This window comes from Macaca mulatta, chromosome 5 (assembly GCF_049350105.2).
Source record: "Macaca mulatta isolate MMU2019108-1 chromosome 5, T2T-MMU8v2.0, whole genome shotgun sequence".
In the NCBI taxonomy this organism is placed as follows: Eukaryota; Metazoa; Chordata; class Mammalia; order Primates; family Cercopithecidae; genus Macaca; species Macaca mulatta.
In genome coordinates, this window is record NC_133410.1 from 61,246,078 (window position 1) to 61,267,224 (window position 21,147).

Below are 21,147 nucleotides of genomic sequence, written 5' to 3' on the forward strand. Positions count from 1 at the left end.
CAAGAACTGGAACCTTGCCAGAGGCTGAGCGGGGTGGATGCCAGAGGAGTAGCCAAGAGAACAAGCCAAGGATGAGTAAGTAGAAAAAGCAGCAGAAGAAATAGGAGGCAAGAGCACAGGAATTAGGTGGGCTAGACACTTCTTCTGGGCAGTGTCTCTTTGGCATGATGAAGCCTCATTTAATGCTCCAAGCATGAGCTCACTACATAGTGTCTTAAAGGTAATTTTCTGCACCTGATACTACACAACTCCAATCTAATCTTCCCCTTAAAGTACAGTGTTTGGAGTGTAAGTAGGGGAACATAGGCATCTGAGTTATCAGGGTTGTTATTATAGTGTGCAGCAGGCTTTCTGACCCATTTCATAGACCTGTGTCCATCCATGTGCCCCAGCCACTGCCTTGGCACAGCAGAGAACCTGACAGAGCCTGGAAAATATGATTATGTTTCGAGTCTATTGTTTTGGAATCAGGAGAAGTGGGATTCCAGATGGAGCATGCAGTCCAACACTTTACAGATAAAAACAAACAAACAAACAAACAAAAAAAACAAACAAAAAAAACACTTGAGAAACAGTGTGTTCAGCTCAAGCCTAGAGGAATCCATAGAAGAATGACCTTGATATTAAAATCTCAGAATTCAAGAATAACCATGGAGATTTATTTTGGTTTTAAGTGGCCAGGTAAAGGACTATGCCAGCAGCATTACTGGATTTGGTTCGTGATTCTTAGGGGGTCCTAAAGTGTCTTGGTATCTTTGACTATCATTCTTACAGTGGGAGGCAGGGTCTGTTTCCAGGGTCTGTGAGAAATGCAAGTCTTTTATTTTGAACCTGAGCTATTTTAATTGACCCTAAAATAGATGATGCTCAGGATGAAAATTCTCATAATCAATGTTTCTAACAATGAAACCTTTAGGCTTTCTTACTCTTGCCAAAAAAAAAATGGACTTCTTAAGCACAAAAAAAAACAGGGATGGAGGGAGAATGAAAGGCACATAAAAGGCAAAGGCAAGAGTTCTGTTGCTTTGAGAAGGCAGTGGGCACCTTCTGAATCACTTGTTTTCTTCAGAATGGGAAATTGAGGTAAAAGTTTTGGAGAAAACAGCAGAAAGTCAAAAGACTGACCTCTGTAGGAAAACTATGTTTGGTCAGCTTTTTCAAGCCCTCCCTGCCACGTTATACTTGCAAAGTTGCTGTGGGGATATGCTATTGTTTTGCACCTTTAAAATCTTTTACATCACTAGCCAACTATATGATTTGGAATTTTATTTTTATTTATTTATTTTTATTATTATATTTATTATTATTATTTATTTATTTATATTGTTATACTTTTTATTATTATTTTATTATTATACTTTTTAATTATTATACTTTTTTATTATTATTATACTAAGTTCTAGGGTACATGTGCACAACGTGCAGGTTTGTTACTTATGTATACATGTGCCATGTTGGTGTGCTGCACCCATTAACTCGTTATTTACATTAGGTATATCTCCTAATGCTATCCCTCCCCCATACCCCCTCCCCACAATAGGCCCCAGTGTGTGATGTTCCCCTTCCTGTGTCCAAGTGATCTCATTGTTCAATTCCCACCTATGAGTGAGAATATGTGGTGTTTGGTTTTCTGTTCTTGTGATAGTTTGCTGAGAATGATGATTTCCAGCTGCATCCATGTCCCTACAAAGGACACGAACTCATCCTTTGTTATGGCTGCATAGTATTCCATGGTGTATATGTGCCACATTTTCTTAATCCAGTCTGTCACTGATGGATATTTGGGTTGATTCCAAGTCTTTGCTATTGTGAATAGTGCCACAATAAGCATACATGTGCATGTGTCTTTATAGCAGCATGATTTATAATCCTTTGGGTATATCCCCAGTAATGGGATGGCTGGGTCAAATGGTATTTCTAGTTCTAGATCCTTGAGGAATTGACACACTGTTTTCCACAATGGTTGAACTAGCTTACGGTCCCACCAACAGTGTAAAAGTATTCCTGTTTCTCCACATCCTCTCCAGCACCTGTTGTTTCCTGACTTTTTAATGATTGCCATTCTAACTTGGTGTGAGATGGTATCTCATTGTGGTTTTGATTTGCATTTCTCTGATGGCCAGTGATGATGAGCATTTTTTCATGTGTCTGTTAGTGGCATAAATGTCTTCTTTTGAGAAGTGTCTGTTCATATCCTTTGCCCACCTTTTGATGGGGTTGTTTTTTTCTTGTAAATTTGTTTGAGTTCTTTGTAGGTTCTGGATAATAGCCTTTTGTCAGATGAGTAGATTGCAAAAAGTTTCTCCCATGCTGTAGGTTGCCTGTTCACTCTGATGATAGTTTCTTTTGCTGTGCAGAAGCTCTTTAGTTTATTTAGATTCCATTTGTCAATTTTGGCTTTTGTTGCCATTGCTTTTGGTGTTTTTGACATGAAGTCCTTGCCAATGCCTATGTCCTGAATGGTATTGCCTAGGTTTTCTTCTAGGGGTTTTATGGTTTTAGGTCTAATATTTAAGCCTCTAATCCATCTTGAATTAATTTTTGTATAAGGAGGAAGGTTGGGGAAGTTCTCCTGGATGATATCCTGCAGAGTATTTTCCAACTTGGTTCCATTTTCCCCCTCACTTTCAGGCACACCAATCAGATGTAGATTTGGTCTTTTCACATAATCCCATATTTCTTGGAGGCTTTGTTCATTTCTTTTTACTCTTATTTTCTCTAGATTTCTCTTCTTGCTTCATTTCATTCATTTGATCTTCAATCTCTGATACTCTTTCTTCCAGTTGATCGAGTCGGTTACTGAAGCTTGTGCATTTGTCACGTAGTTCTTGTGTCATGGTTTTCATCTCTATCAGTTCTTTTATGGCCTTCTCTGCATTGATTATTCTAGTTATCCATTCACTCATTCTTTTTTCAATGTTTTTAGTTTCTTTGTGCTGGGTATGTAGTTCCTCCTTTAGCTCTGAGAAGTTTGATCGAGTGAAGCCTTCTTCTCTCAACTCGTCAAAGTCATTCTCCATCCAGCTTTGGTCCATTGCTGGTGATGAGCTGTGTTCCTTTTGAGGGGGAGATGCACTCTGATTTTTTGAATTTCCAGCTTTTCTGCCCTGCTTTTTCCCCATCTTTGTGGTTTTATCTGCCTTTGGTCTTTGATGATGGTGATGTACTTATGGGGTTTTGGTGTGGGTGTCTTTTCTGTTTGTTAGTTTTCCTTCTAACAGTCAGGACCCTCAGCTGCAGGTCTGTTGGAGTTTGCTTGAGGTCCACTCCAGACCCTGTTTGCCTGGGTATCAGCAGCGGAGGCTGCAGAAGATAGTATATTGCTGAACAGCAAGTGTTGCTGTCTGATTCTTGCTCTGGAAGCTTAATCTCAGAGGTGTACCCCACCGTGTGAGGTGTGAGGTGTCGGTCTGCACCTAGTGGGGGATGTCTCCTAGTTAGGCTACTCAGGGGTCAGGGACCCACTTGAGCAAGCAGTCTGTCAGTTCCCAGATCTCAACCTCCATGCTGGGAGACCCACTGCTCTCTTCAAAGCTGTCAGACAGGGTCATTAACATCTACAGAGGTTTCTGCTGCTTTTTGTTTAGCTATGCCCTGTCCCTAGAGGAGGAGTATATAGAGGCAGGCAGGCATCCTTGAGCTGTGGTGGGCTCCACCCAATTCAAGCTTCCTGGTGGCACCCCTCCCCTAGTCTTGCTGCTGCCTTGCAGTTAGATCTCAGACTTCTGTGCTAGCAATGAGGGAAGCTCTGTGGGCATGGGTCCCTCTGGGCCAGGTGTGGGATATAATCTCTTGGTGTGCCGTTCGCTAAGACCCTTGGTAAAGTGCAGTATTACCTGATTTTCTAGGTGTGTGTCTCAGTTTCCTTTGGCTAGGAAAAGGAATTCCCTTCCCCCTTGCACTTTTCAGGTGAGGCAATGCCTCACCCTGCTTCAGCTCTCGCTGGTCGGGCTGCACCAGCTGACCAGCACCAACTGTCCAACATGCCCAGTGAGATGAACCTGGTACCTCAGTTGAAAATGCAGAAATCACCTATCTTCTGTGTCACTCACGCTGGGAGCTGGAGGCTGAAGCTGTTCCTATTTGGCCATCTTGGGCGCCCCCCCTCCCCCCCTGATGTGGAATTTTAAATGATTCTCCCTACAATTTGAGACCCTCAATTTTTAAAAAAATGAAGAACATGTTGCTGAAGCAAGTTAAAAATACTTGCATAAGAAATAACAGGGCCATGTAACCAACCTACACATGTACCCCATGAATTTAAAAGAAAAAGGAAAAAAGACAATAACAGGGTTTTATAGAACAAAAAGAAGCAAAATAAAATAAAGGGCCAAATTAGTTTAATCATTCTATGCAGAAAGAGTGCTTTGATTTTATTTCTTATATGATCTGCACATATTGGAAGGAAGGTATGACATGCATGGAATACTTTGGCCACTGACCTGCTCAGAGTTTTGCTTCTCACTTGCTGAACCGATGTGGACAGCATGGACCAAAATGGAAATGCACAGTGGAAATGCACAATGGCTGCAGCCTGAGTGTGAATGTATAATTTGTAATACTGTGATATAACGGCAGAGGGAGGAGGAAAGGTGGCAAGTGATAAAGTTGATAGATGCAGCCCTTTAAGTGTTGTTCCAGTAGATGTGTTGTCTATTTGTCCTCTGCTTTGGATCATGGATAATAGCAGAGGACAAATGCACCTTCATTTGAGGATACTGTGGCAGATAGAGCCTAGTAGGACCTCCATGAGTCACATCATTGTGCAATCCTCTCCCATAATGAGTGTGAGTGGAACCTACAACTTGCTTCCAACAAATAGAATATAGCAAAAGTGAAGAGATTTTTAAGATATATATTCAGTTTCTAATCAGATGACTGTTGAGTTAATCAAAAAGGTAGGTATCCTATGTGGGCTTAACCCAATGAGGTGAGCCTTAAGAAAACAAACAAAAAAAACAGGGTCTAGACTTTCCCTGAAGCCCAAACTCCAAGCATAGAGACCCTCTCTTTTAGATATTTCTATCTTTCAAGAAGCAAGCTGCAATGAATTCTACAGACTCGAGGAAATAAATTCTCCCAATAATCTAAAGAAGCTTGAAGGCTGATCTTTTCCTTGCAGAATCTACCAATGAGAATGCTGCTTGTTTGACACCTTGCTTTCAGTTTTGTGAAACATTAAGGAGAGGACCCAGCTAAGGTGTGCCAGACTTTTGACCTATACAAACAGTGAGCTAATAAATGGGTATTGTTTTAAGCCTCTAAGTTTGTGGCAATTTTTAATGCAGCAATAGGAATCTATAGAGACATCAAATAGGGTCTCCTTAAAGGAAAAAGTGAGCAGAGGCTCATAGTTCAAGATGATCTGAGCTTGGATTGGGGAATTTCAGATCTTTTTTCTTAAAAGGGTACCATGTTGAACATGGCAAGGAGCAGGGGGAAGATTACATATAGAAAATAGGTTTTTTCCTTTTTTGTGTGAGTACGTCTACAGTGAGTGCCACGGTCCAGGTCAACAGTAAAGCCCATCAAAAGGATGCCCTAGAAAGTTATAAATTTACAAGAGGAGCAGAAGGTTTTTCATTCTACCTTGGAAATCAGGGAAATCTACCAGCCTTCTTGGCATATCGAATGAACAGCTTCATGCAGCCAGGCCTGTTTGAAATGCAACCATGCAGTTGAAATGCATGCACACATGTCCCCTGTTAGGTGGAAACACAGGCATATTGGGCTTTCACTAATGAAGGGCTTCTCTAGAATAAATCTAGGATGGCAGAGATTAATTAGATACCACGGGAAAATGGACCAGCTCACTGATAAAATGAGATTCAAGTAGGCAGGAGGCTCTGGATGACTCCCAGTGGCTCTGAAAAATGGTGAGTTTTCTTGTAGGGAAATAAAAGTAATTTAGAGTTTACATCTAGCAAAGGTACAACCTGTGTTTATGTCTGAGTTTTCATCCATTTTTCGGGATTCTGGACCTTTGTCTTGTAATGGAACCAACACGACCTTTTAGTCTAAGATCTGCTTTTCCCACAAAGGATCTCCACTGAGACTATCCACCTCTTTATCTTCTTCAAGAGATAGTTAATAAGAATTGTGACCTGGACAGCATACATAGCTCCAACATCTTTCATGTAAGTACTTAGTTGAATTAGGGATCTTGTTATCAATCTTTATAATACACAGAGTATCCAAGAGTGCAACAGGAAGTCAACAGAATGGCTGTGAAGGCATTACTTATGCCTAGTGGGCAAGATTATCCCTGAAGGGGAGATTTTTCCATTTACAGGGTACAAAAGGGACAAGCAGCTGTTTTATCACTAGAGCTCTGTTTGGGAAAATAAGCCCTATATATGTGATGAAGGGCCTTGCACAGCCCCAGGGGTGGGTGCCATTCATACTCTCGTGTAGAGAATGACTTTCTGGACTTAGGTAATGCACAGTCTGCATGGATGTACACAAGGACCCAGGTGAAAGCTGGGGGAAATTAAAGCCCAAAGGCTGGCTTAATCATTTTGTGCAGAAGTGAAGGTTCAATCTGTGACCTGAACAATATGTCATGTTCTGCCTACTAAGGTTGAGGTCCTAGGATTTACTTGGAGATGTTTTTAGAAAAATGGTATACATCAGAGCCTTGCCTGAGAGAGATTGCTGAGAATCACTGAAGGACAGCAACGAAAATCATGAAAGATGGGAATATCGAAAGCAGTTGCTAAGGTAATCTGACTCATTATATCAGATGTTGTCTGTCATCAATATGATTATAACAGACCAGACACAAATCAATATCTGACACAGATACCATTTCATTTAATGAATTGATCATGCTACAGTTTAAATAATTCAAACATTTGAGTATGTTTGCATTCATTCATGTTTGTCATCATTTAGTCACATATGAACCACGGATTTCAACATTTTTGACACTGAAGAAACAATGAAACCTCAGGAAAGTGTTGAATTTATGCTTTCCAATCATGGAATTCAAGAATGTGCTGTTTCTGCAGTAGCAAAAAAATGAGAAACTTTCCTTCAATCCATTCCGGGAAACAAGGAACCAAATTTCTCTGTCCCGATATAAATGTTGTCTTTTATTTAATAGCGTTAAAATCACAACTGATAGCTCTATAAAGTGTACTTCATTCTAGAAATGTTACCTATAGTTTAGATTTTACTTATAGTAGATGAGTAGAAATGCTTCAATCATGGCATTGTGACCTAAATAACATACAGATGAGCATGCTTGTCTGAAAAGGATTCCAGCAGGGTTGCCTTTGCATAGTGCTCCTTTGAAAAAAATGATATGTGGAGCCCTTTGTTTAAACAATATCGATAATCATATTTACTTTTAAGATGGCACAATTTGAACAGGATTAAAAGAAATATTAGCTTCTGCAGATAATTTATGTCTTTTCCCTCTGTTCTTAAAATATGAACATATTTACACACAATATCACCACCATCTCCTTCCTTCCCCCAAATAATAAAGCAAAATCCCAGATGCCCACCATTTAGCTTAAGAAGCAGAACCTTACTGAACCGAGAGATTACACAGTTTGCATTCCGCTGCAACTTGCTTTTTTCACTCAGCATTTCTCTTTGAGATTCATCCACATCAGAGCTATGTAGTGTCCTATTGCATTAATCTATCACACTGTACTCACCCAGTTGCCTATCAATGGACATTTGTTTTTAGTGTTTCTGCTAATAACTATGCTATTACAAACATTCTTTCTCATATCTCCTAAAGCATGTATACAAGAACTTTTCTACAGCAGTATTTCCTAATCTTCTTAATAGGACACCACACTTAGGAACTAACATTCCATCTGTGGTTCACCGGCACAAACAAATGCGGCTGCTCTGGCCAGAGGCAACTGCCCAGGCCCTCTCACACATTGCAAGGACTGAGGAGAGAAATTCGGCATTCCTGTTACCTAAAGTGCACTATTTAGGAAGACCTGCTCTCAGGAAAATATCTGAGAGTGTAATAACTAGGATGTGAGGTATGCATGTGTTGGAAGTGTTTTTCAGATGCTCCTTCAACTTATACTCTCAGGTAGCAACAGAGCAGCAGCGAATGAAAGTTCTAGCCACTTGCCAATACACACTGTTGCCTCCATTTCTAAATTTTTGTGAGTTAGGTGGATGCAAAATGTTTTTTTATTCTGATTTTTAAATATTGCACTTCTCCGATTGCCTATTTCTCACGTGAGGGCCATGTATTAGTTTCCTAGGGCTGCCATACAAATTGCCACAACTTTGGTGGGTTCAAACAACAGGAATTTATTATCCCACAGTCTTGGAGGTCAGAAGTTTGAAATCAAGGTGTTGGCAGGATTGATTCCTTCTGGAGGCTTTAAGTGAGAAACATTCCCTATTTCTCTCTTAGCTTCTGGTAGTTCCTGATAGTCCTTGATGATCCTCGGCTTGTAGATGCGTCGCTGTATTCTCTACCTTCTTTCTCACATGACCTTCTCTCTAGGTCTCTCTGTGTCTTCATATAGCCTTCTTTTAAGTGCACCAGTCATTGAACTTAGGGTTACCCTAATCTATTATTACCTCATCTTTTTTAAAATTATACTTTAAATTCTGAGTTACATGTGCAGAACGTACAGTTTTGTTACATAGGTATAACATGCCATGGTGATTTGCTGCACCCATCAACCCGTGACCTACATTAGGTATTTCTCTGAATGCTATCCCTCCCCTAGCCCCCCACTCCCCGACAGGCCATGGTGTGTGATGTTCCCCTCCCTGTGTCCATGTGTTCATCTTTGTTCAACTCCCAGTTATAAGTGAGAGCATACAGTGTTTGGTTTTCTGTTCTCGTGATAGTTTGCTGTACCTCATCTTAATTAATTACATCTGCAAAAACTCCTTTTCCAAATAAGATCATGTTCTGAGGTTCCAGGTGAACTTGAACTTTGGGGGAGCAACATGCAATTTAGTACAATATACTTATAATTTTCTCCTCTATAAACTGTTCATATCTTTTGAACATTTTCTCTGTTGCCCTTGGCCTTATTCTTCTCCATTTTTTAATTAATAAAGAATATTAAAATTTTGTGATATTAGTTACTAATATTTTTTCCAATTTGCTATTTCTTTTTGATTTTTTGTTTATGGTGCAACCTGGATATTGAGTCATATTCTCAGGGGTTAATATTTCACATTTATATCTCTGATATCTTTGGAATTTATTTTAGTGTATAGTCTGAGGAATTAATCCAGTTTTTCATATCCCTATATAGTTGTCTAGTTATTATTTTCAAATTCTTCTTTTTCTAGCGATTTGAGATGTCCACTTGATTATACACAAAGTTTCCATATTCAGATGAGTCAATTTATGGATTTTCATTTTGTCCAGTTATTCTTTTAGTAATATCACATTGTTTTATTTGCAGGACATTTATATGTTAATAGGTAATTCCAGCTATCCATTCTCACACTTTTATTTCCCCACAATATTTTTTCCTGGCTATTCTTACATTTAAACTTTAAAATCACCCTATCCATAAGTATGGCATGTTTTTCCATTTATTTTTGTCATCTCTGATTTTTTCGAGCAATGTTTCATAATTCTCATTGCAGAAATAGTTCACCTCCCTGGTTAGCTGTATTCCTACATGTTTTATTCTTTTTGTGGCTATCATGAATGGGATTGTGTTTTGATTTGCCTCTCGGCTTGGACGTTGTTGGTGTATAGGAATGCTACTGATCTTTGTTTGCTGATTTTGTATTCTGAAATTGTTGAAGTTGTTCATCAGCTGAAGGAGCTTTTGGGCAGAGACTATGGGTTTTTTTTGTTGTTGTTGTTTGTTTTGCGTCTCAATTTCCTTTAGTTCAGCTCTAATTTTGGTTATTTCTTGTCTTCTGCTATCTTTGAGGTTGGTTTGCTCTTGTTTCTTTCGTTCCTCTAGGTGTGATGTTAGGTTGTTAATTTCCAATCCCATTAAAAACTGGGCAAAGGACATGAACAGGCACTTTTCAAAAGAAGACATACATGTAGCCAACAAGCATATGAAAAAATACTTAGTATCACAAATCATTAGATAAATGCAAATCAAACCACAGTGAGATACCATCTCACACTAGTCAGAATGGCTATTATTAAAAAGTCAAAAAATAACAGATTCTGGTGAGGCTGTGGAAAAAAAGGGAATGCTTATACCCTGCTGGTGGGAATGTAAATTAGTTCAGCCATTGTGGAAGGCAGTTTGCCTCAAAGAATTCAAAGTAGAATTATCATTCAATCCAGCAATCCCATTATTGAGTATATATCCAAATGAATACAAATTGTTCTACCATAAAGACACATTCACACCTAAGTTCATTGCAGCACTATTCACAATAGCAAATACATGGAGCCAACCTGGGTGCTCATTGGTGGTGGATTGAATAAATAAAATGTGGTACATGTACAACATGCAATACTATGCAGCCATAAAAAAAGAACAAGATCATGTCTTTTGCAGCAGCATGGATGGAGCTGAAGGCCATTATCCCAAGTGAACTAACACAGGAGCAGAAAATCAGATGCCACATGTTCTCACTTATAAGTGGAGGCTAACCATTGAGTACATAGATGGACACAAAAAAGGGAAAAACAGACACTGGGACCTACTTGAAGGTGGAGGGAGGGAGGAGGGTGAGGATTGTAAAACTACCTATCGAGCACTATACTTATTACCTGGGTGACAAAATAATATGTACACCAAACCTCTGTTACACTCAATTTACCTGTATAACAAACCTGCACATGTACCCCTGAACCTAAAATAAACGTTAAAATAAAAACTTGTCTGGTTCCAGAAAAAAATGGCATTAAAAAAATTGGTGTTGTGTTGTATTTAGAAGGTAACTTAGAGAAAATTGACATCTTACTGATTTTGAATCTTTCTAACAAGAATATTTATATCCTTGCATTTTTAAAGATGCATGCCATGTCTTACAGTGTTTTATAGTTTTCTTTCTACGGCTTTTGCACATTTTGTGTTAGGCTTTTGCCTAGGTATTTTATTTTCTCTCGTTCTGGTGTAAATGGGATATTTTCTTCTAGTATTATCTTCTATATGGTAAGTTTTACATATTTGGAGAATTGATTTTATATTAATCTTGTTGCTTTGCCAATTATTTTATTGTTTACAATTCTAACTTATTATTATGAGCCTTCTAGATATACAATCATATCATCTGTAAACAAAGATAATCTTAATTCTTCAGTTTTAATTATTATTCCTCAAATTGCTTTCATTAATTTTATTGGCTCAACTTTCAATATTATGGTAAATAATAAGCTAGATAGTGGATACTCCTTACATTATTCTTTTCTTTAGTGGGATTATCTCAGTGTTTCTTCATTTAGTAAGATGCTGACTTCTATGTTGAGAAACATATATGATTTATCACAGTAAGAAAAGATTCATTAATTTCTATTTCATCAAATTTCTTATAAATTGGTGTTAATTTATGTGAAATGCATTTTTGGCATAAATGGACATGATCATATAAACTTCTCCTTAATAAGGTGAATTTTTAAAATGAATTTCCTAATGTTAAAATACCCATTTCAAAAACTATTGAATTCTGTTTGCTACTATTTAATTTTTAACTTTTTATTTATTTTTGAGGCATGAAGCCAGAATTATTACTAGAGATAAAGCCTGACTACATACTGATAAAGTTTTAATTTTCCGGGAGAATATGATAATTACATACTTATGTATAGTTGACCCAAAACAACACAGCTTTGAACTGCATGAGTCCACGTACGTGTTGATTTTCTTCCACATGTAAGAGATGGGGTCTAGCTTTTTTCTTATGCATATGGATATCCAGTTTTCCCAGTGTATGTTCCTGGCATCTTTTTTGAAAATGAGTTCACTGTAGGTGTGTGAATTTGTTTCTGGATTATCTGTTCTGTTCCACTGGTCTATGTGTCTATTTTTATGCCAGCATCATGTTGTTTTGCTTAGTATAGCTCTGTGGTATAATTTAAAGTCAGGTATTGTGATTCCTCTAGTTTTGTTCTTTTTGCTCAGGATGGCTTTGACTATTCTGAGCCTTTTGTGGTTCCATATAAATTTTAGGATTTTTTTTTTTCTATTTCTGTGAAGAATGTCATTGGTATTTTGATAGGGATTACACTGAATCTTTAGGTTGCTTGTGGTAGTGTGGACATTTTAACAATGTTGATTCTTCCAGTCAATGAAAACGGAATTTTTTAATGCTTCAGTGTCCTCTTCAATTTCTTTCATCAGTTATTTTTTATAGTTTTCATTATAGAGATCTTTCATTTCTTGGTTAAGTCCTAGGTATTGAATGTTATGTGTGGCTATTGTAAATGGATTTACTTGTTTAAATTTCTTTTTCAGATTGTTCACTGTTGGCATATAGAAATGCTGCTGATTTTTGTATGCATTAGTTTTCTTGGTAGAGTCGTTAGGTTTTTCCAAATATAAGATCATATCATCTGCAAACAAGGATAATTTGACTTTTTCTTTCCAGTTTGGATGCCCTTTATATCTTTCTCTTGTTCGATTGCTCAAGCTAGGACTTCCAGTACTATGTTGGATAACAGTGGTGACAGGGAGCATCCTTGTCATTTTTCAGATCTTAGAGGAAGAGTTTCAGTTTTTCCCCATTCAGTATGATGTGGGTCTGTCATATATTACTTTTATTATATTGAGGCATGTTCCTTCTGTACCAAGTTTTTTGGGAGTTTTTATCTGAAGGGATGTTGAATTTTATCAAATGCTTTTCCAGCATCAATTGAAATGATCATATGATTTTGTCCTTCATTCTGTTGATATGATGTATGACATTGATTGATTTGTATTATGTTCAACCATCCTTGCATCACAGGGATAAATCCCACTTGGTCATAGTGAATGATATTTCTAACATACTGTTGAATTTGGTTTGCTAGTACTTTGTTGAGAATTTTTGCATCAATAGTCATCAGAGATGTTGTCCGTAGTTTTCTTTTTTTAATGTGTCTTTTTCTAATTTTGCTATCAGGGTAATAGTTGCTTTCTAGAACAAGTTTGAAAGTATTCCCTGCTCCTCTATTTTTAAAAATAGCTTGAGAAGGATTGATATTTTGTAAAATTCAGCAGTGAAGGCATAAGGTCCTGACTTTTTTTATGCTGAAAGACTGCTTATTACAGCTTCAATCTTGTACTTGTTATTGGCCTGTTCAGGTTTTAGATTTCTTCATGGTTCAATCTTGGTAGGTTGTATGTATTTAGTAATTTGTTCATTTCTTCTAGGTTTTCCAATTTATTGGCATATAGTTGTTCATAGTGGCCTCTGATAATCCTTTGAATTTCTGAAATATTAATTGTACTATCTCCTTTTTTATCTCTGATTTTATTCATTTTGGGTATTCTCTCTTTTTTTCTTAGTCTGCTTAAGTTTTGTCAAATTTGTTTATATTTTCAAAAAACTAGCTTTTTGTTTCGTTGATATTTTGCATTGTTTTCTTCCTTTAAATTCGGATATTTATTATTTCTTTTATTCTACTAATTTTGGATTTGGTTTGCTCTTGCTTTTCTAGTTCTTTAAGATGTATAATTAGGTTGTTTATTTGAAGTTTTTCTACTATTTTCATGCAGGCACTCATAGCTATAAACTTCCCTCTTAATTTTGCTTTTCCTGTGGCCTCTAGGTTTTGGTATGTTGTGTTTCCATTATCATTTATTTAAATAAATTGTTCAATTTTCTTCTTAATTTCTTCATTAACCCACTGGTCATTCAGGAGCACATTGTTCAGTTTTCATTATTTTGTATAGTTTTCACAATACCTCTTGCTATTGAGTTCTGCTTTTTTTTTTCTTTTCTTTTCTTTTTTCTTTTTTTTTTTTTTTTTTTTTTTTGAGATAGAGTCTCGGTCTGTCACCTAGACTGGAGTTCAGTGGCACGATCTCGGTTCACTGCAACCTCTGCATCCCAGGTTCAAGCGATTCTCCTGTCTTAGCCTCCTGAGTGGTTGGGACTACAGTTGCACACTACCATGCCCGGCTAATTTTTGTATTTTTAGTAGAGGTGGGGTTTCACCATATCGGTCTGGCTAATCTCGAACTACTGACTGCAGGTGACCCACCTGCCTCGCCCTCCCAAAATGCTGGAATTACAGGTATGAGCCCCACACCCGGCAGAGTTCTACTTTTATTTCATTGTGATCAGAGCAGATACTTGGTATTAAATATTATTTCAATATTTGAATGTTTTAAGACTTCTTTTTTGGCCTAACATATGGTATGTCCTTGAGAATGATCCACGTGCTAAGAAGAATGTGTATTCTGCAGCCATTGGATGAAATGTTCTGTAAATATCTATTAGGTCCATTTGGTCAACAGTGCAGATTGAGTCCGATGTTTACTTGTTGGTTTTATGTCTGAATGATCTGACCAATGTTGAAAGTGGGGTGTTGAAGTCTCAAGCTATTATTATATTGGAGCCTCTCTCTCTCAGCTCTAAAAATACTTGCTTTGTATGTCTGGGTGCTCCAGTTTTGAGTACATCTATATTTACAATGTTGTATCTTCTTACTGAATTGACCCTTTTATCTTTATATAATGATCTTTGTCTCTGATAGTTTTTGTCTTGAAACCTATTTTGCTGATATAAGTATAGCTATTTCTGCTCTTTTTTGGTTTCCATTGGCATAAAATATCTTTTACCATTTCTTTATTTTCAGTCTATCTGTGTCTTTACAGGTAAAGTGTGTTTCTTGTAGGCAAGATTGTTTGATCTTGTTTTTAATCCACTCAGCCACTCTATGTCTTTTGATTGGAGAGTTTAGTCCATTTACATTGAATGTTTTTATTGATAGGTAAGGACTCACTTCTGCCATTTTGTTATTTGCCTTCTGGTTGTTTTGTGGTCTTCTCTCCCTTATTTCCTTCCTTCCTGTCTTCCTTTGGCAAAGGTGTTTTTCTCTGCTGATACTGATTTTCTTGCTTTTTATTTTTTCTATATCCATTGTATTATTTTTTGACTTGAAGTTACCATGAGACTTGCAAATATTTTATAACCCATTATTTTATTTTATTTTATTTTATTTTGCTTATTTAAAAAAGCAGTTTTACTGACATATAATTCACACATCATACAATTCACCCGTTTAAAGGGTATAATTCAATGACTTTTAGTATATTCACTTGATTGTGCATCTGTTACTCAATTGACTTTATTATATTTTTTTGTTATCCCAAAAAGAAACCCTATGGACCCCTTTAGTCATTCCCATCCCCTTTATCCCACCCCCTTCATCTCTGTATCCCCTACAGTCCTAGGTAACCACTAATCTACTTCTTGTCCCTATAGGTGTGGCTATTCTGGACACTCCATATAAATAGAATTGTGCAGCATGTGGTCCCTTGTGAATGATTTCTTTCACTTAACACGATCTCTTCAAAGTTCATCCCTGTTGTAGCATATGTCATAAGTACTTCCTTTGTATAGCTGTTCCTATAATATTTTCGAATAGTATTTCATTGTATGAATATGCTACATTTGCTTATTCATTTATCTCTTGATGGACATTTGGTTATAACCCATTATTTTAAACTGGTGACAACTTAACACTGATTGCATAAACCAACCAATAAACAAGGAGAAAACTAATAAAAACTCTGTGCCTCAGCTTCATCCTCTCACTTTTTAACTTTTTGTTGTTTCTATTTATATCTTATTGTACTGTCTATGTCTTAAAGTTATTGTAGCTATTATTTTTGACCAGTTCATCTTTCATTCTTTCTATTTAAGATATGAGTAGTTTACATGCCACAGTTACACTGTTATAACGTTCTGTATTTTTCTGTGTACTTTCTATTACTAATGAGTTTTGTACCTTCGGATGATTTCTTATTGTCATTAATGTCCTTTCCTTTCACATTGAAGAAGCCCGTTTAGCATTTCATATAGGACAGGTCTGGTGTTGATGAACTCTTTTAGCTTTTGTTTTTCTGGGAAAATCTGTATTTCTCTTTCAGGTTTGAAGGATATTTTCGCTTGGTATACTATTCTAGGATTAAAAATTATTTTCCTTCTGTACTTTAAATATGTCATGCCACTCTCTCCTGGACTGTAAGGTTTCTACTGAAAAGGTTGCTGCCAGACTTATTGGAGCTTCATTGTATGCTGTTTCTTTTCTCTTGCTGCTTTTAAGATCATTTTTTATCCTGGACCTTTGAGAGTTTCATTATTAAATGCCTTGAGGTAGTCTTCTTTGGGTTAAATCTGCTTGGTGTTCTAAAACCTTCTTGTTCTTGAATATTGATGTCTGTCTCTAGGTTTGGGAAGTTCTCTGTTATTATCCCTTTGAATAAATTTTCTACCCCTATCTCTGTACCTCCTGTTTAAGGCCAATCACCTTTAGATTTGCCCTTTTGAGGCTATTTTCTAGATCTCATACTTGTGCTTTATTCATTTTTAGTCTTTTTTCTTTTATTTTCTCTGATCGTGTGTTTTCATACAGCCTGTCTTCAAGCTCATTAATTGTTTCTTGTGCTTGATCAATGGGAAGTTGTACTTTTTCATTAACTTCCTGGCATAGTTTAAGTAGCATTAAGATCATTTAGTCTTTAAGGTTTTATAATTTTTTTCCTTGAAACCACTGTTTTAGTAATTTTGGAGAAGGGATAGAGAGGAAGTTCTTTGACAACTTCTTTTATTTCTTCTACAAAAAAATTGACTGTTCAAAGTTGCTGCTTCTATTGAAGCCATTTTTGTAAGTTATATTTTCTTTAAAAGCTATATATTTTATCTAGTTTTTAAAAATTAAGTTGCATACAGTTGCACAATAGAATCTTAAAATGTTTTAAAATCCTTATATTTTTGGTGAATATTGTACCTTTTTCATTTTTTGTTTCATATATTTCTCATTGTCTCCTTTTTCATCTTTGTGTATTTTGTTTTCTTCAAGAAACCACTTTTTATTTTCTGTTTCCTAACTCAAATTACCTTAGTAACTTTTTCCATTTGTTTTATTTTAATTTACTTTGTTAGTCTTTTTCTATTCTTTTTGAGTTACGTTTTTTGTTTTCAGTATATTGCTATATGCTTTTAATACTATAAATTTATTTGGAGGGCTGCTTTAGCTATGTCTCAAAGATTCTGAACATGTTTCTGTGGGTTCAAACTCTTCTTCTGGTACCAAAACGATGTGTCTTAGTTTTCTATAGCTACATAACAAATTAGCACAAACTAGTAGCTTTAAACAATATAAATTTGTTACTTCACAATTTCTGTGGATCAGAAGTGCAGAAATGGTTTAGCTGGGGTTTCTGTTAGGGGTCTCTCTCTAAGCTGCAATCAAGGTGTCCACTGAGTTGCATTCCTTTCCAGAGCATGGTGTTCTTTTTTAACCACAAGAGGTTAACAGAATTCAGCTCCTTGTGATTGTAGGGCTTGTGGGACAACAATTCTCCTTGTGATTGCAGGATTGTAGGACTGAAGTCCTTTCCAAAGTATGTTCTTTTTTAACCTCAAGAGGTTAATAGAATTCAGCTTCTTGTGATTGCAGGGCTTCTGGGACTACAATTCTCCTCGTGAATGTAGGATTGTAGGACTGAAGTCTGCTTCCTTGCTATCTATCAGCCGGAGGTTGCTCTCAGCTCCCACAGGCCACTGGAATTGCCATGTGGCTCTTTCACAGGCTCTTTCACATGCTACTCAACTTCTTCAGAGCCAGCAATGGAGAGTCTCTCGTTCCAGTCTGGAAGACTGAGCCTTACGAAATATAACCTTATCAAAAAAGTGATCACAATTCCCTTTGTCATATTCCCATAACTCATCATCTTTGTCATAATCTATTGACTAGAAGGAAGTCACAAATTCAGCCTATGCACAAAGGGAGGAGATTAAACAAAGATGAGTCTTATCATGGGGCAATTCAGGATGTGTCAACACATCTTTATAGGTAATTTGAATTTTCTCTGAATGTTTTTGTTTGTCTTTGGTGTTTCTCAGTGTCACTCTGATGGTTTAGGTTTGGTTTTCATTGTTGTGCAGCCTATCTTCGTATATCTTGTAACGTGGATTTGTGTTTTTTCAGTAATTCTGGAAATTCTCGGACATTTTCTCTTCAGACATTGCCAGGGGAGTGCTTCTATTTGAGACCAGATAAATTACATTTCTTAACTTGGATTTTCCATGAACACATGAGTAATATAAATTTGAAACCTAGATTTGTTTGAAAGCAGTATTGTGATTTTCAGTTTCTAGTACAGACTGTCATCTTTTTTTTACACCCAGAATCCCAGAGATAAATGGATTTCCTTTTAGTTTCCAATTTTTCTCAGTCAACGTGTTTACAGAAGGTATAGCCTATTTGGTTTTGCCAGCTGTATATGGGGTTTCAAATGAGCTACAGGTCCTAGTATTGGTTTGCTGTCCCTCCATATGCATCCATTGACTCCTGATTATATTTCTGGAATTGTAATTTGTCCCCAGACAAGTCTTGTTTTCTACTTTCTCTTACCATTCTGGTTTCAGCTTATGATTCATTCATTTGGTTAGTTATGTTTTGCATTGTCTTTAGTGATATTTTTTTCTTTAAATTTCTGGTGATTTAGAAAATTACTTAATCTTATTTTTGTCATTATTTACACAATATCCCATTGTTTTAGAAGGGGAAGATATTTTATGATATAGTCATATTGTTAATGTGGCAGTACACATTTCTTAGCTGTTTTCAGTCATTACTTTTAATCTATTCTTGACTTTTTTTCTGAAAATTAAGTAGAACACTTCCTTTTATTCATACTGGATGTTCACTTTATGTTTCTGTGCTTTCCCTTCAGCTGACCTGTGTCTTTCATATTTCAGCAAGATTATCACATAACACAGACCTTTGATTTGTTCACTTCTTCAAAGAGGGATAACTTTTTTTGTAATATTTTTCACGGTGGGAGAGAAGGGTAGATAGAAAATTGATTTGCTAAAATGAGAAGTAAAAAATGTTTTATTAGAAAACAACTTAAAATGCTTTATCATAACTTTAATAAATATTTTACCACAACTTTTCTTTCCTAGGCTTAAAACAATGTCTACCTTACAAATCTGAAAGTTAGAGTGACTAATTTTACCAGCTGTCAAGATAAATTTGTCAGGTCTTGGATTATGAAGGGATTTTGTGAGTAAATGACTTGCAGATCTTTTTTCATCTTCTATATTTCAGAGCTGCTTCTACTTTTAAATTAAATAAAGTCCTAGAAGATATATATCCATTTAGTGTATATACTAAATAAATATAAATATACATAATATAATCTAGTATACACTACATATGTATACATATATAATATAATTTAGTATGTATATATACTAAACATATATATATTAAAAAAATGAATATTTGAGGGTGCTAATAAGTTGCTAATTCTCTACCTACATATTCCTTCTGCTTCTACAAGGTGGATAAGACTACAATGTTTGCATTTTCAACAAGTACCCCAGGTGAATCTGATACACAAAGACTTGTGGTCTTAATCTAAAAATTCCTATAATACTGGTTCAACAAACCTTTTAGTCAAAATCCCTTCCTTCTCTTCTATGCGTGTCTGTCACAGTGCCTTTGACTTTAGGTGATATCAGAAGACTGGCAGATACTGAACTGAACTGGGTTCTAAATAATTGATCTATCTGCTGATTATTCCAGGCCTAGATTAATTTGTTTCAAGTTCTGGGTCTTTGGGGTTATTCTGAACTGGCACATTTTCATTTTATTATGTTTTTAACATTGCAGTTATACATGATAATTTTGACATTTGATAACCTTCTTAGAAATGTTTAAATGTCTCCTTTGGTTGTACAATCCTACATTTTGATTCTTCCAATTCACTATCAGTCCTTTTTCTTTGTCCTTTTCTCCTTTTTCAGTCATGCTATTGAGGTTATGAGTACCCAGTATTTATTTTGTTTTTCCTTCTAGTTTTGCTACTTATATATTTTTTGCTGTTATTTTCTTTAATTATCTTATGATTTTGTATTCACTTCTTCATATAATACCTCATGTAATAATGTTATTTATAGCACTGTCCAAATTGTACATAAAATACAACTGAGCATGATTAACAAGATTAAGTTATGTACTTACTTTTTTGTAATCTGATTCATTTGTCTGTTGATTAATAGCATCTTGTGACTTTAATAGAATACCTCTTTGTTTGTTTTTTTGAATTTACATACACAGTTTTTCTAGTGTTAAACTGAAAGGACCATAATTTGATCTGTAGGGTTTTTTCTATAAAATGAGTAATTTATTGTAACAGTAGCATTATAGTTAATAAGCACCTCAAAGTAGGTTATATTTGGTCACTGTCAAGACAATACTAAAATATCTTGCACTTACGGAGTTTGTTCTAAAAGGGAATAGATTAATAGCACATGGAGTCATTCAGATTTCATGTCTTTATTGTTTGAAATTAAGTCTAGGGTGATGATTTGCTAGAAAAGCTCTGCAGACACTGAAAGCTTCAGTGGGTCCTGAGATATTAAATCTAGTGTCTTAAGATGTCATCCTACTGTAGGAGGGAAAGGAACAAAAAACTAAACATGAGCAAGATGAACCAATGACTGTTTTCTTTGTTAAAGACTTCAAGCAAATGTATCTCACAGTGAAAAGGAAAACTACAACTACCCAAGGGCTTTCTTGAGCCTGTCCTTTGCTCTCCAGTGGCCACAACCAGGTATCTTGGAGATTTAGCTACAGTGCTTAGGCCTTTGGGGCAAGAACTCTCCCAGTGTGAAACACAACACATATGCAGGGAACAACAGGTGATTAGAGAAAAAGAGCTTCAGACTAGCAGGAACACAATTGCAGCCATAAGGTTGAATTAGGAAGGAAAAAAATGTGATTTGGTGAACTGTAATCCTTGCTTTTTTGTTTACTAAAAACTTCATTTCATTCTATTTAATAAACCTGGGGGTGGAGCAATATGGCCGAATAGGAACAGCTCCAGTCTCCAACTCCCAGCGCGAGCGACACAGAAGACCGGTGATTTCTGCATTTTCAACTGAGGTACTGGGTTCATCTCACTAGGGAGTGCCGGACAATCAGTGCTGGTCAGCTGCTGCAGCCGGACCAGCGAGAGCTGAAGCAGGGTGAGGCATCGCCTCACCTGGGAAGCGCAA